The 13,276-nt window shown below is 44.7% G+C and overlaps 1 protein-coding gene across 5 annotated transcripts in view; it reads left to right on the top strand.

The window, feature by feature from the left end:
- MSANTD3 (Myb/SANT DNA binding domain containing 3) overlaps nt 1–13,276 on the top strand; it is a 110,301-nt gene that overhangs the window by 85,393 nt on the left and 11,632 nt on the right. The window lies entirely within an intron of this gene.

Genomic DNA, 13,276 nt, shown 5'->3' with positions numbered 1-13,276 from the left:
CTCCCCTTCCGGGCGGGCAGCAGCGGGGCGGGGGCGGGGGCGGGGGCGCGGGTCGGGGGCGCGGGCCGGGCGTGCAGGGGCCGGGGGCCGGCATGGCGGGTTTTCGGGCCGAGCCGCTGCGACCCCTGCCTTGCAGGCTGGGCGCCAGGCGGCCGCCTCCGCGCGCCGCGATGGGACTCGGTGAGTAGGGCCGGCCTGCTGCCTACAAAGCCCCGGGGCGCGGGCCTCCGGGGGACTCAGTGGCGCGCCCATGGCAGGGAGTGGGGTGGGCTCTGGACTCCCGGGCTGGGGGAGCTCCTTGGGGGGAATCCTGATGACCCGCAATACCGCAGTCTTCCCATCCCGGCGTCCCCACTGTGTGCTGATCACTGTGCTCGGCGCTTTTCCATACTTGGCTCCTTTAAGACCCCCAGTGCCCCGCCCGTCCAGAGTGTAACGGGAGGGGTCCCTCACTTGCAGGATGAAGGCCAAGCATCACATCCTTGCTCGACTGACCTTGGGAAAGCTCCTTTACTCGGAGCCGGGGCTACTGTTTCTGTAAATTAGAGGCAGGGGTCGGGGGGGAGTGGTATTATATCTACCCTCAGGTGCTATTGTGAAAGATAATGTATATAAATGATAACAGCTAAATTTTGAGCACTTTCTATGTACCAGGCCCAAGGTACTGAACAGTTGGCATGAATTATCATTGAATCATCACACTGGCGCTGTGAGGTAGTTACTGTAAATTGCATGAATAATCTTTATTTAGGAGTACTAAACAGTGAAAAATTTAGTCTCCCTATTCCGATTCAGGAGATTGGGTATTAGGTGTGATAACATTTAAGATTACAGACGTTCCTGCAGTATCGAGGAGAGTAGTTGTAGGATGCAGGGATATATTTGTCACACATTTAAAACTGGAGGTAGGATAATATCAAGGCCAGAGAGTGTGCCTTTCAGCATGTCAGAGAACATGGTTGTATTCCAAGGAAATTGCTGAATACTAATTCAAAAACATAGTTTATGAGTTAGGATTGAGGACGGCTGTGGAAGTCTGGGGCCAGAGAGAGACATGGGATGGACTAGAGGGGAGAAGAAGGATTCTAAAGTCCTGGAAGAAGATGTAGAGGAAGGTACCAGGGTTCACCATCCCTCCCCTGCAGAATTCTGGACCAGGATTGCTGGGCCAGATTTCAGCCCTCCCTTGGAGACCCGGGATGGGGGACGAAGGCTGCTGGGTCAGGAGGTGGGGAGGGATGTTATAGGATGTCTCTTTTTACTCCCAGGCAAGGACAAAAATATTCAGATTGATGGAGGGTGGGGTGGTTGGGCCTCCTAACATGCCATTATCCCTTCTCACAGAATTCTTGTTTCAGGGCACGGGGATGCTTGCCAGCCCTAATGGTTGATGAGATGCTTAAAATACAAAAGTCTCACTGATATAGTGGAGGAGAGCATTTTCAACACCATTCATTGGGTTAGAGAAGTAATGGGCCTGAGGAGATTATTTTGGGTTTCAGTTTAGAATGGGGAGGACTAAAAAGGCTTTGGATCCTGAAGAAGGAAGTGAGGCAGGAAGGGCCCAGGCACTGCACCTATGGGGAAAGGCAGGAGAAGGAGGAGCTGAGGACTTCACCCCACCATCTGCAGAATACCCAACAGGCTGTTCAGTTCTCAGCTACCAAGGGGGGCACCCTCTCCTCTCCCGGTTTGTGATGATTTGTTACTTAACGTATTGTGGAAGATCAAGGGCTGGACTCAGGCACTCCTGTCCTGAGTGAGTAGGAAAGAATTCTGGGAGAAGGGTGTTTTGTTTTGTTTTTAACCAGGCATTGAAGCAGAGAGTAGGTGGGTATGTAGCGATGGTGAAGGTAGGGAACACCATGCATAGTTGGAAGAGCAATTGCTTTGGAGAGATAGAGTGTTTGGGGTTTGAATCCTAGCTCTGCCATTTCTTAGCTTTGTACATTTTTTGTGAGGATAAAATAATGTTTTTTCACATACCTGGCGTGCAGTTCAACAAGCACTAGTGCCGTTTTCCCTGTCCGTGATAACATCCATTCAACAAATGTCTGCTGAGCACCAGTCGCGTGCTGAGTCATATGTTACATTCTGGGGATACAGCGATGAGTCAGAAATTATGTATTGCCTAGGAATTTCCCAGTCCAGTGTGGGAGATGGACGCAAAGAGCAAATTGAAAAAAAAAATATGGGAAGTGTTACAGTACAGTCATGTACAACTGGCAGCGAGCTCATAGAAGAGTAACTCATTCTGAGCCAGTGGGAACTCAGGGCCAATCTATATCTAACAAGATAAGTATGAGACATTATGACACAGGTTTTTGTTTTGTGGGGTTTTTTTGTTTGTTTGTTTGTTTGTTTTTTGAGACAGAGTCTCGCTCTGTCGTCCAGGCTGGAGTGCAGTGGCATGATCTCAGCTCACTGCAGTCTCCACCTCTTGGGTTCAAGCAAGTCTCTTGTCTCAGCCTCCCGAGTAGCTGAGATTACAGGCACCCATCACCACGCCCAGCTAATTTTTGTAGTTTTAGTAGAGATGGGGTTTCACCATGTTGGCCAGGCTGGTCTTGAACTCCTGACCTCAGGTGATCCACCCACCTCGGCCTCCCAAGGGGTTAGGATTATAAGTGTGAGCCACTGCGCCCGGCCATGACACAGGTTTTGAATGCTCCTTTACCACCTAGCTTTGATCTCTTTTGACTTTGTCTTATCTTTGCCCTGATAGTCTCTCCTCAATCTCTCTCAAAAAAAAAAAAAAAAAAAAAAAAAATCTAGTTGAATTGTGTGTGTAATTCGTAAGCTGCTTCAACCCCATTTTAGAAGGTAGCCATTATAAAGAAAATAAACATAACAGACTGGGTATTAATTGAGGAAGGCTTAACAAAAATTGCATGAGAGTTGGGCTTTGAAGATTGAAAATGGGCCGGGTGCGGTGGCTCATGCCTGTAATGCCAGCACTTTGGGAGCGAGACTCGGTTTCAAAAAAAACAAAAACAAAAAAAGATTGAAAATGGGCCCTTGGTGGCCTTGGGGTGAAGGATTCCAGCCAAAGGAAGCCGCATGTTGAGTTTGGTCTGGTTAGGGTGAAAAATACATGGAGAGGATGAGGGGCTGGTGAGGGTGCTATAATCAGGGCCAGATCCAGAAAGGCCATGAATGCCATGTGAGGAGTTGAGACTTTTATCATTTAGGCAGTGGGAGAGACGTCTGAGGTTTACAAGGAAGCCTGTGGCTTGATCACTGTGTTTTAGGAAGATCCCTGTAGTTGTGTGGAAGAGAGACCGGAAGTTTGGGAGACCATTTTAGAGATTAGGTCTGACCACAGACATGGGCAGTGAGAATGGGAGAGGAGGGAACAGATGTTGGGGTAAAATGTACCATAGGTCTTGTTAATTAGTCGCATGTGATTGAAGATTACATTGATGTTTCTGCTTTGGGAAGCCAAATTGAAGTGGCTGACATCATCAGAAATCAGAAGATTTTGGTGTAGGGGAATAATTAGTTTTTGGCTATGGAGAATTGGAGTTTTCTGAGGTGCCCATGATGGGGTGCAGAGGTGGCTGATAGATAATTGGAAATGTGTTTGATGCTAAGGAGAGAGCTTGAGGCTTGGAAGAGAGGTTCTTCCATCACTGCCACTTTCTTCTTTTTCTTTTTTTTTTTTGAGACAGAGTTTTGCTCTTGTTGCCCAGGCTGGAGTGTAGTGGCACGATCTCAGCTCACCGCAACCTCTGCCTCCTGGGTTCAAGCAATTCTCCTGCCTCAGCCTCCTGAATAGCTGGGATTACAGGCATACGCCACCATACCTGGCTAATTTTGTATTTTTAGTAGAGACGGGGTTTTTCCATGTTGGTCAGGCTGGTCTCGAACTCCCGACCTCAGGTGATTCTTCCACCTCGGCCTCCCAAAGTGCTGGGATTACAGGCGTGAGCCACCATGCCTGGCCTTTTTATTTTATTTTATTATTTTATTTTTTTAAAAGAGACAGGGTTGTGCTCTTTTACCTAGGTTGGAGTGCAGTGGTGCAATCATTGTTCGCTGCAGCCTCAAACTCCTGGGCTCAGGTGATCCTCCCACCTCAGCCTTCCAAGTAGCTGGGATTACAGATGATCATGCCTGGCTAGTTTTTAAATTTTTATTTTTAGAGATGGAGTATCACTGTGTTGCCCAGGCTGGTCTCAAACTTCTGGCATCAAGCAGTACTCCCCCCTCTGCCTTCCAAAGTGCTGGGATTACAGGTGTGAGCCACTGTGCCTGCGTCCCCCCTCCCAACTTTTTTTTTTTTTTTAAACAAACACTGCGAATCTACTATGTGCTAAAGATACAAATAAAATGTACTTCAATGCCTCAGAGCTCACCATCAGATAGGGAGAGCCTTCAGGATATGGATAGATCTCAGTGCAGAGTAATTCTGAGTGCTGCAAGAGGAAAATACTCGGTACCCTTCTCCTATTGAGAGCTGATGGTTGTAGCTGAAGTGGTGGGAGTGGAGGAGAGTGTACTCAGTAGACGAGAAGTAGGTTGGAGTGGGAACACCTACAGAAGGGGACTTTCTGTTTTTCAACACTGCTTTCTGTGGAAGATACCTTAATCATGATTCCAAAGGCATTTCAGGGAAGCCGTGGGTGGGGATGGTTTAAGATGGAGTGTGGAGAAGGGGAAGGAAGGGGTTAGGACTTTTAAGAACTCTCATCTGGTTTATAGAGGGGACTGTGAGGGTGGGAAAGTGGGGGAGTCCTGGCTTTCAACACAGGGCTGGTTCTGCATGCATACAGTCACACTCAGGCACAGATGATGAAAATAAACACTTCCAAGTTACATGGCTGCCTGGAGTGGGTGGAAAAGTGGTAGAGAGGGAACGCATTAGAGAAAGCAAGTTCGGTGCTAGGTTTGACTGGAAAGCTCTCGAAAGGAAAGAAAGAAGGTGGAGAGGCAGAGAGAGCTTGGGTGAGTGGCCATCTTGGGCACACAGGTATGTACATGTGCAGGCAGGTAAGAGTACTGTCTGATTACTCTCACCTCTGGATAAAATGAAATCCTGAAGGCATCATAGTGGTATTGAGGCTCTTAAAACGTTGCCATTTCTACCTCCTTTGAACTGTAATGATATTTGCAAGAAGGAAATGATTATTTTATGATAAATCCTTTGTAAGAGGAGAAATTTAAAATAATAAAACATCTAGCGGCCGGGTGCGGTGGCTCACACCTGTAATCCCAGCATTTTGGGAGGCCAAGGCGGGCAGATCAGGAGATCGAGACCATCCTGGCTAACACGGTGAAACCCCGTCTCTACTAAAAATACAAAAAAAATTAGCTATACCTGATGTAAATGACGAGTTGATGGGTGCAGCACGCCAACATGGCACAGGTATAGATATGTAACAAACCTGCATGTTATCCACACGTACCCTAGAACTTAAAGTATAATAAAAAAAAAATTAGCTCGGTGTGGTGGTGGGCTCCTGTAGTCCCAGCTACTTGGAAGGCTGAGGCAGGAGAATGGCGTGAACCCGGGAGGCTGAGCTTGCAGTGAGCTGAGATGGCACCACTGCACTCCAGCCTGGTTGACAGAGCGAGACTCCGTCTCAAAAAACAACAAACAAAACAAAACAAAACAAAAATCTAGCAATAATTAGTTTTAAAAAATGCAAATGGTAAGCAGGTTGGTTATGGCATTTAATTCCACAAATATTTATTGAGTGCTTGATGTACACCAGGCTCTCTGTAAGGAGCTGTAGTGAACAGATCAGATCACCTGCTTTTGCCATTTCACCTGGAACTGCTTAACTTGCATAGTTAAACCTGTGTATGGGCCTGAAGCAAAATAACAAGGTCATCTAAAGTGCTGAGATCACTTCATTCTGCTGTAATGCTCTTTCATTGGCTGGTAGCTCCACCAGCCTCATAAATAATCAGAAAATACCAACTATGTGTCTTTGGCAGTGAACTGTGGAAGTTAGGTTGCAGAAAAATCATTTTAATGGCAGTAATAGATGACCAGTACTGGATAGGACTTTAGAGAATACCCCCTTGAGCTTTATAATTTAGAGATGAGGAATTAACAGCAAGTAAAGAAGGCGTGCCAAGACAGATGTCACAAAATGAATGACAGAGTTGAGAGCAGTGCCCTGGAGTTTTCAAACGGTACAGTTGGGGAGACTTGAGAGTACCTAGCCAAAAGGGCATCTTGATGGTGAGGGGGTTCTGAAGTGGGAAAGGGGTTGGAAAGCAAACGAAGAAGCCTTGATTTCAGACCCTCCCCTGTAACTAGGGCCTCGGGAAGCCCTGTTTTGCTCTGAGCCTCAGTTTCCTCAACTGTAAAGTGAGAGGATTAGATTGAGGTCCTTCTTTAAAATTTATTTATATTTTTTCTTTTTCTAAAGCTTCACTCTCAGGAGCAGCGGTAGGGTTGGGATTTGAGGCCATAGGTCCAAGCCCGTGTCCTTAACCTCTATATTATACTACCTTTTTTTTTGGAGATAGGGTCTTGCTCTGTCACCCTGGCTGGCGTGCAGTGGCATGATTATATCTCACTGCAACCTCAAACTCCTGGGCTCAAGGGATCCTCCTCTCCTAGCCTCCCTAGTAGCTGGGGCTGTAGGCACAGGCCACCTTGCCCGGCTAATACTTTTAATTTTCATTTTCATAGCAATAGAGGTCTCTCCTTGTTGCCTAGGCTGGTCTTGAACCCCTGGGCTCAAGCAATCCTCCTGCCTTAGCCTCCCAAAGTTCTGGGATTACAGATGGGAATCACCACACCTGGCCAATGTGCTTTGTAGTTTAAAAGAAAGGTTATTTTTGAGGTGTTGAGTCAGGAGACAGGCGAGATACCAGGGTAGGAAATAGCCTTTCTACCTTTAGAGCAAGTGGATTGCCCATTACTTGCCAGGCCTTGCTTGTGGGGAGGGCTGCCACGTGTCCTTCAGTTCACTCACCACTTCTGAATATGTTCTTTAAGTCTTTCCCTCCCGAGCTGTGGCCCTGCTTTGTTCTCAAGTTCATCTAATTTCAGTCTATTCAAGTAGGAATTAAGTTTCCTGTTCTAGATCCCCCCAATTTTGGAATATGTGCCTGGGCTCATCTCTGTCACTGTGCTTATCACACTGCCTTGTCACCAGCCTATCCCACAATACATGTGCATTATGTCTTCATGGGACTGTGATGTCCTCATTGGTCTGTGATCTTGATCTTAAGGAATACCATTCTCTCTGATGCCTGCACAGAGTAGGTGTTTGGTTAATCCTCGTATATCCTCCCTGCCTCTGCTTTCTGTTGATCCCCTACCCTACTGTGGACACATATACATCCTGCTCATTTCTTCCTTTGAAACAGTCTTTGACTGAGTGTGGTAGCTCACGCCTGTAATCCTAATCCCAACACTTTGAGAGGCCAAGGCAGGCGGATCATCTGAGGTCAGGAGTTCAAGACCAGCCTGGCCAATATATAGTGAAACCCCATCTTTTTTAAAAATACAAAAATCAGCTGAGTGTGGTGATGGGTGCCTGTAATCCTAGCTACTTGGGAAACTGAAGCCGGAGAATTGTTTGAACCTGGGAGGCGGAGGTTGCAGTGAGCTGAGATCGTGCCACTCTACTCCAGCCTGGGCGATAGAGCTAGACTCTGTCTCTCAAAAAAGAAAGAGACAGTCTTTGGTGTGTACTTCCTCCTTTCCAATAACATTGTCTCCAATCAGAGTCCAGGCCTTTTCTTGTCAATTATTTATCTGATGATCTCCTTCAACTCTCTCCATTCATATCCTATACATTCTTAAAGATCTAGCTCAAATGTCCTCTTATTCATGAGAATGCAAGTGAACCTCTTCCCTCCTCTGCACACTCAAGGTGCTTTGTCCTCTCTTCTGGTGTCTGTTTCAGCATGCCTCTCATTTTAGTTGTCAGTTTGTGCATGTCAGCGCTCTTTCTAGGCTGGAGGGTTCAGCCTGCCCCTGTATCTCCCACATACTCTAGAACAGTGCTGAGCCTTTGGCAGGAGTTCATTACATATTTGTTGAATTGTGTGTGTATGAAATAAAGAGCCAATAACTATATATACATACACACCCTATATATATACACACACACACACACACCCCCTATATATATATGCGCGCACACACACACACAGCACTATTCTATTTTTGGAAGCAGTTTAATATGGGTGGGAAGAGTAGAAAGAACTAAAATTGATTGAAGCTGTAGTCTGTGTTTCTTTATTCACGTTGCAGGACTGTTGTGCAGAGGGAATGAGGCAGGGCTGGGGTAGCGGGGGAGTAACTCCATTTTACAGATGAAGCATTAGAGGTTGATTGACTTGCCCAAAGTCACACGGTTGGGTGACAGGTAAAGTCAGGATTTGAGCCCAGGTTTTCTGCATCCACTGTCTTGGTTGATTTCACCTCACTTTAAGATCAGCAGTCTATTAATGTCCTGAAGTCTGATTTTCCAGTGCCACAGCTCTTCAGTCATGGTACCCATTCTGAGAATTAACTTCAAAGAACTCCACTTTCCACAAAGAGCAAGAGATGGGAAATCTTGACAAGTTTCTCTAGTCTTTGCTCAAACTTTAGGACTTAGTTTCACCCTTGGTGGACTTAAAAATCACTAGATGGTACATTAGTCTTCTCAGGCTGCCATAATAAAATACCACAGATTGTGTGGTTGAAACAACAGAAATTGGATTCTCACAGTTCTAGAGGCTGAGAATGCCAAGATCAAGGTGTTGGCAAGTTAGGTTTCATCCTGAGGTCTCTTCTCATGGCTTGTAGGTGGTGGCCATCTTGCTGTGTGCCATCTTGCTGTGTTCTTACATGACCTCCTCTTTATAAGCCATTGAGGATAACGGGGCACACCAGCTTCCTAGTGTCTTTACTTATCAAGGCACTAACCCCACTGGACCAGGGCCCCATACTTATGTCCTTATTTAACCTTAATTGCTTCCTCAGATGTCCAGTCACCAAATACAACCACTAGGGAATTAGGGCTTCAACATATGGATCTTGGGAGGACACAGACATTTAGTCCATAAACAGATGAATTTTTGTTTTAAGTTGGATATTAAATGTATGCATTACAGTATTTTGCTGGTTTAGTCAATGTTAGTGTTTTGGAAATTGTGCTAATTGTTTCCTTCTTGTTCTTCTATGGGTATGGGAATGGTGCCTTTTGATTTAGGCCTATCTGGGTCTTTGCCTAGTCCAAGGGGAACTTCCATTGCATTTGAATTTTGCTATTTTATTTTACCATTTCTACTTTAACGCAGCTTTTTTTTTTTCCATTAAGAGATGGGGTCTCACTATGTTGTCCAGGCTGAAGTGGGGTGACTGTTGACAGGCACAATCATAGCTCACTATTGCCTCTGACTCCTGGGCCCAAGTGATCACCCTGCCTCAGCCTCCCAAGAAGCTGGGACTACAGGCACCACCCTACCCAGCCAGTGTAACCTTTAGTGTACTGTTTTGTCATGTATGATACTGTGTGCATGGTGGGCTGTTTTATGCCTATATCAAAATATCTGCATTTACAAAATGTTTACTGAGAGCCCACTTTGTGAGGGTCACTGGGCTGCTTGTTGCCCTGCAACCATGCATAAGAATGGATGGTATACTGTCTACCTGAACAGCAGACACAAGAGATAATGGCTCCTGAGCAGAATTGGGGGACAGGGAAGGCCAGTCCATCCCTAATAAAAGCTGATGCAGCAGGGAAGGCTTGTTATGTTGTCATTTATAACCAATTATGGACATTGCTGAATAGTTTTAAACAAGAGTATCCTTTCTAGCCTCAAAGTTTCTATTAATAAGCATTAATAAGCTTTGCTGGAGAGACCTCTCTGGGAAGTGTTTATGTGCTCAAGTGTAATGCCAGCATTCCCCTGAGGCATGGACCACGTTAAAGCTCCAAAAGATCTCCACAGTTACCTTTCAAACGTACAGTCTTTTTTTTTTTTTTTTGAGACAGAGTGTTACTCTGTTACCCAGGCTGGAGTGCAGTGGTTTGACCTTGGCTCACTGCAACCTCCGCCTCCCAGGTTTAAGTGATTCTCCTGCCTCAGCCTCCTGAGTAGCTGGGATTACAGGTGCATGCTACCACACCTGGCTAATTTTTTTATTTTTAGCAGGCACGGAGTTTCACCTTATTGGCCAGGCTGGTCTTGAACCCCTGACCTCAGGTGATCCACCTGCCTCGGCCTCCCAAAGTGCTGGGATTACAGGCATGAACCCACATGCCTGGCCCAAACATACAGTCTTACTGGTTCAACTGCAGAAATCAGAGCTCTGGTTAGAGTGAGGAAGGTACACGTGGGAGGATTATGGGCCCTAAGTTTGAAATCGGGAGGAGGTAATGGAGGGAGGGAGATGAGTGGGGGAACAGCCAACAGATGGAGACACACTCCACCTAAATTGCCCTATCCTGGGCCCTTTCCTGGCTGATGATTAGAGTGTTAATAGCCATGCGTTGAGCAGCGGAATAGAGGCTATCACTAGGTCTGAAACAAGAGAGCTAAGCAGAGCAGAGAGGAGCATGGGCACTGGAGTAAGTCAGACCACTTACTATTTGTGTGACCAGAGTAAGTTACTGAGCCACAGTTTTCTTATCTGGGAAATGGGAATAGTAATTGGTTAAGGGAGATAAATAGCCTATTTCACAAGGCTGTTGAAAATCCATAAGGAACCTTTGGGGTACATTGCCTTGTATCAGAATCCCTTTATAGCTAGGCAGAATGAACCACAAGGCCCAAGGAGGCCTGCTGTTCTACGAAATTAAGCAAAGTAAATTGGTAACTTTGGATTTACTTAACTAGTGATTAAATAACAGTTTAGTTAATAGGCTATTAATGGTCCCCAGGTGTTGGTAATTCTGAGTATTTGCTTTTGAGAGCAGTCGTATAATTTCTGCTGACACTTTATATATATATGCATGTATATATATTAAGTATCAGGAGAAATATATACATGTACATTATATATATTTAATGTACATGTATATAATGCACATGTATATACATATATAGTATACATACATATTACACATGTATATACATATATAGTATATATACATATTACACATGTATATACAATATATAGCTCTCAGAGGCTATTTTTGGGAGAGTTAAATGATATTGTGCATATTAAACATTTGTTACACCTACAATACAGGCTCAATAAAAGTTATCTGCTATTATTGCTATCATTATTACTCTGAGACACAACTGGCCACATATAAGGCAAGAAACTTTGTGAAATTTAGACTCCCCACAAGTCCACCACCACCTGGTTGCAGCTAGAGGTGCTGCACACATCTTGAGGAAAAGTGAAATTGCTTGGAATTAATTCCATGTAATTTCAGTCCCACTAAGGATCACAAGACCTTTGTTGAGAATGTGGCTTACTTACCTCAGAACTGAAATTCATATATCATTAATCAATGAAGTGACTTTTTTACCTCCACAGTTGGCACAGAATAAAAAAATGAAATAGGGAAATGGACATGCTTATGTGCCATTAATACAAATGTAATTGGTGCAACATTTTACAAGGACAATTTGGGGATGTAACAGAAGTCTTAAGTGTTTTTATCTTTTGGTGCAACAGTCCTAGGAATTTATCTTGAAGAAATAAAATAGAAAAAAGAGATTTATTCAGAAAGTATGTGTGTGTATACACATGTATAATGTATATGTAAAATAGCATTACATACAACAACAAAATAGGTAGTAATCCTTTTTTCATTTGTGAATCAGAGTTCTTAATCCTTACAGCAGCAATTCTTAGGAGTGGGGAAAGTTGGCATATTGACATCTCCTGGAGCAGAGGGATTGAGGATGGGGAATTGGATCAGAATCCGCTGTGTAAGCTGTGTAATTTAAGAACAGGCTGTGTACCTGTTGATTTCATAACAAAAACTACAGAAAGTAAAGCTGGACATAGACATGTTGGCAGATAGAGATACTACAGAAGAGAGATATTGTACAGGGTGTATGTTAATAAATTTCAGTTTGGGGAACATTGATTTATAGGGAATAAAAGTATGGGTGAAGGTAAAAAATTAATTTGGGACCTTTGAGGAAGAAAGAGCCTGGGTTGGGTATCATTGTATGGATATTAGAGCAACATGATCAAAACACGAGCATGGGAAATTAGCATTATAGGGACACATCCCCAAAGATAAATGTCCACTTATTTAGCTTTGCTCAGGATCTGAGGGCCAAACCATCTTTGACATGTGTCTGAACCGCCCAGTGTCTGATACCTGATGCGTCCAGTATGAATGTCGAGCAGGGTACCTGGCATTTGGAGACACAGATTACCCTCATACTTCATTCTATTAATAACAACTTCTAGGATGAGGCAGTGCATAGTGAGAGACCCTGATCAGGTTCTGTCACCCTCATGTAAAGCCCACACTCCTTGGCCTCAATTTGAAGGGTCTCTGATCCGGCCCAGTCCTCTCCAGCCTCAGTCAAACAGATTTCAGGCATTCACAACTACAGAAACTCCTTCCCAGGCATAGTGTGTGAGTAGCTGGCTTGAAATAATGTGATTTAAAATTAATGCACCGTAAACTTCAAAGTCACAGCCTCCCCCGCCTAATTTTTTATTATGGAATTTAAAAACATAACAAAGGTTGAGAAAATAACTTAATGAATCCTTGTGTACCTATGACCTTTGATTTCAAATTATTCCATTTTCGGCTAGTGGGACTCTTTTCAAGATGGTTCCTAATTTTCTTTCTTTTTTTTTTTTTTTGAGATGGAGTCTTGCTCTGTCGCCCAGGCTGGAGTGCAGCGGCATGATCTCGGCTCACTGCAAGCTCTGCCTCCCAGGGTCAAGCAATTCTCCTGCCTCCCGAATAGCTGGGACTACAGGCGCCCGCCACCACGCCTGGCTAGTTTTTTTTTTGTTTTTTTTTGTAGTTTTAGTAGAGACAGGGTTTCACTGTGTTAGCCAGGATGGTTGCGATCTCCTGACTTTGTGATCCGCCCGCCTCGGCCTCCCAAAGTGTTGGGATTACAGGCGTGAGCCACCACGCCTGTGCAGTTCTAATTTTTTGATGTGATTGGTCAGTTTTAAATGGACTGCCTCATTAGTATCTTGATGCATGCCTATTACTCTGAGAAATCAGAGGCTTGGAGAATGTAAGAAGGACTGGGAATACGTTGGCCCTTTCCAACAAGGGGAATGATAATGCTTTCTTTATTGCCGCAGTCAGTGTTGCTTAGCTACATTTTTGCCGTAACATATTTGAGAGGTTAATTTTATAAGAAGCTTTCTGTGATT

This window comes from Macaca fascicularis, chromosome 15 (assembly GCF_037993035.2).
Source record: "Macaca fascicularis isolate 582-1 chromosome 15, T2T-MFA8v1.1".
Taxonomy (NCBI): Eukaryota; Metazoa; Chordata; class Mammalia; order Primates; family Cercopithecidae; genus Macaca; species Macaca fascicularis.
This window is presented reverse-complemented; position numbering and strand designations above follow the sequence as displayed.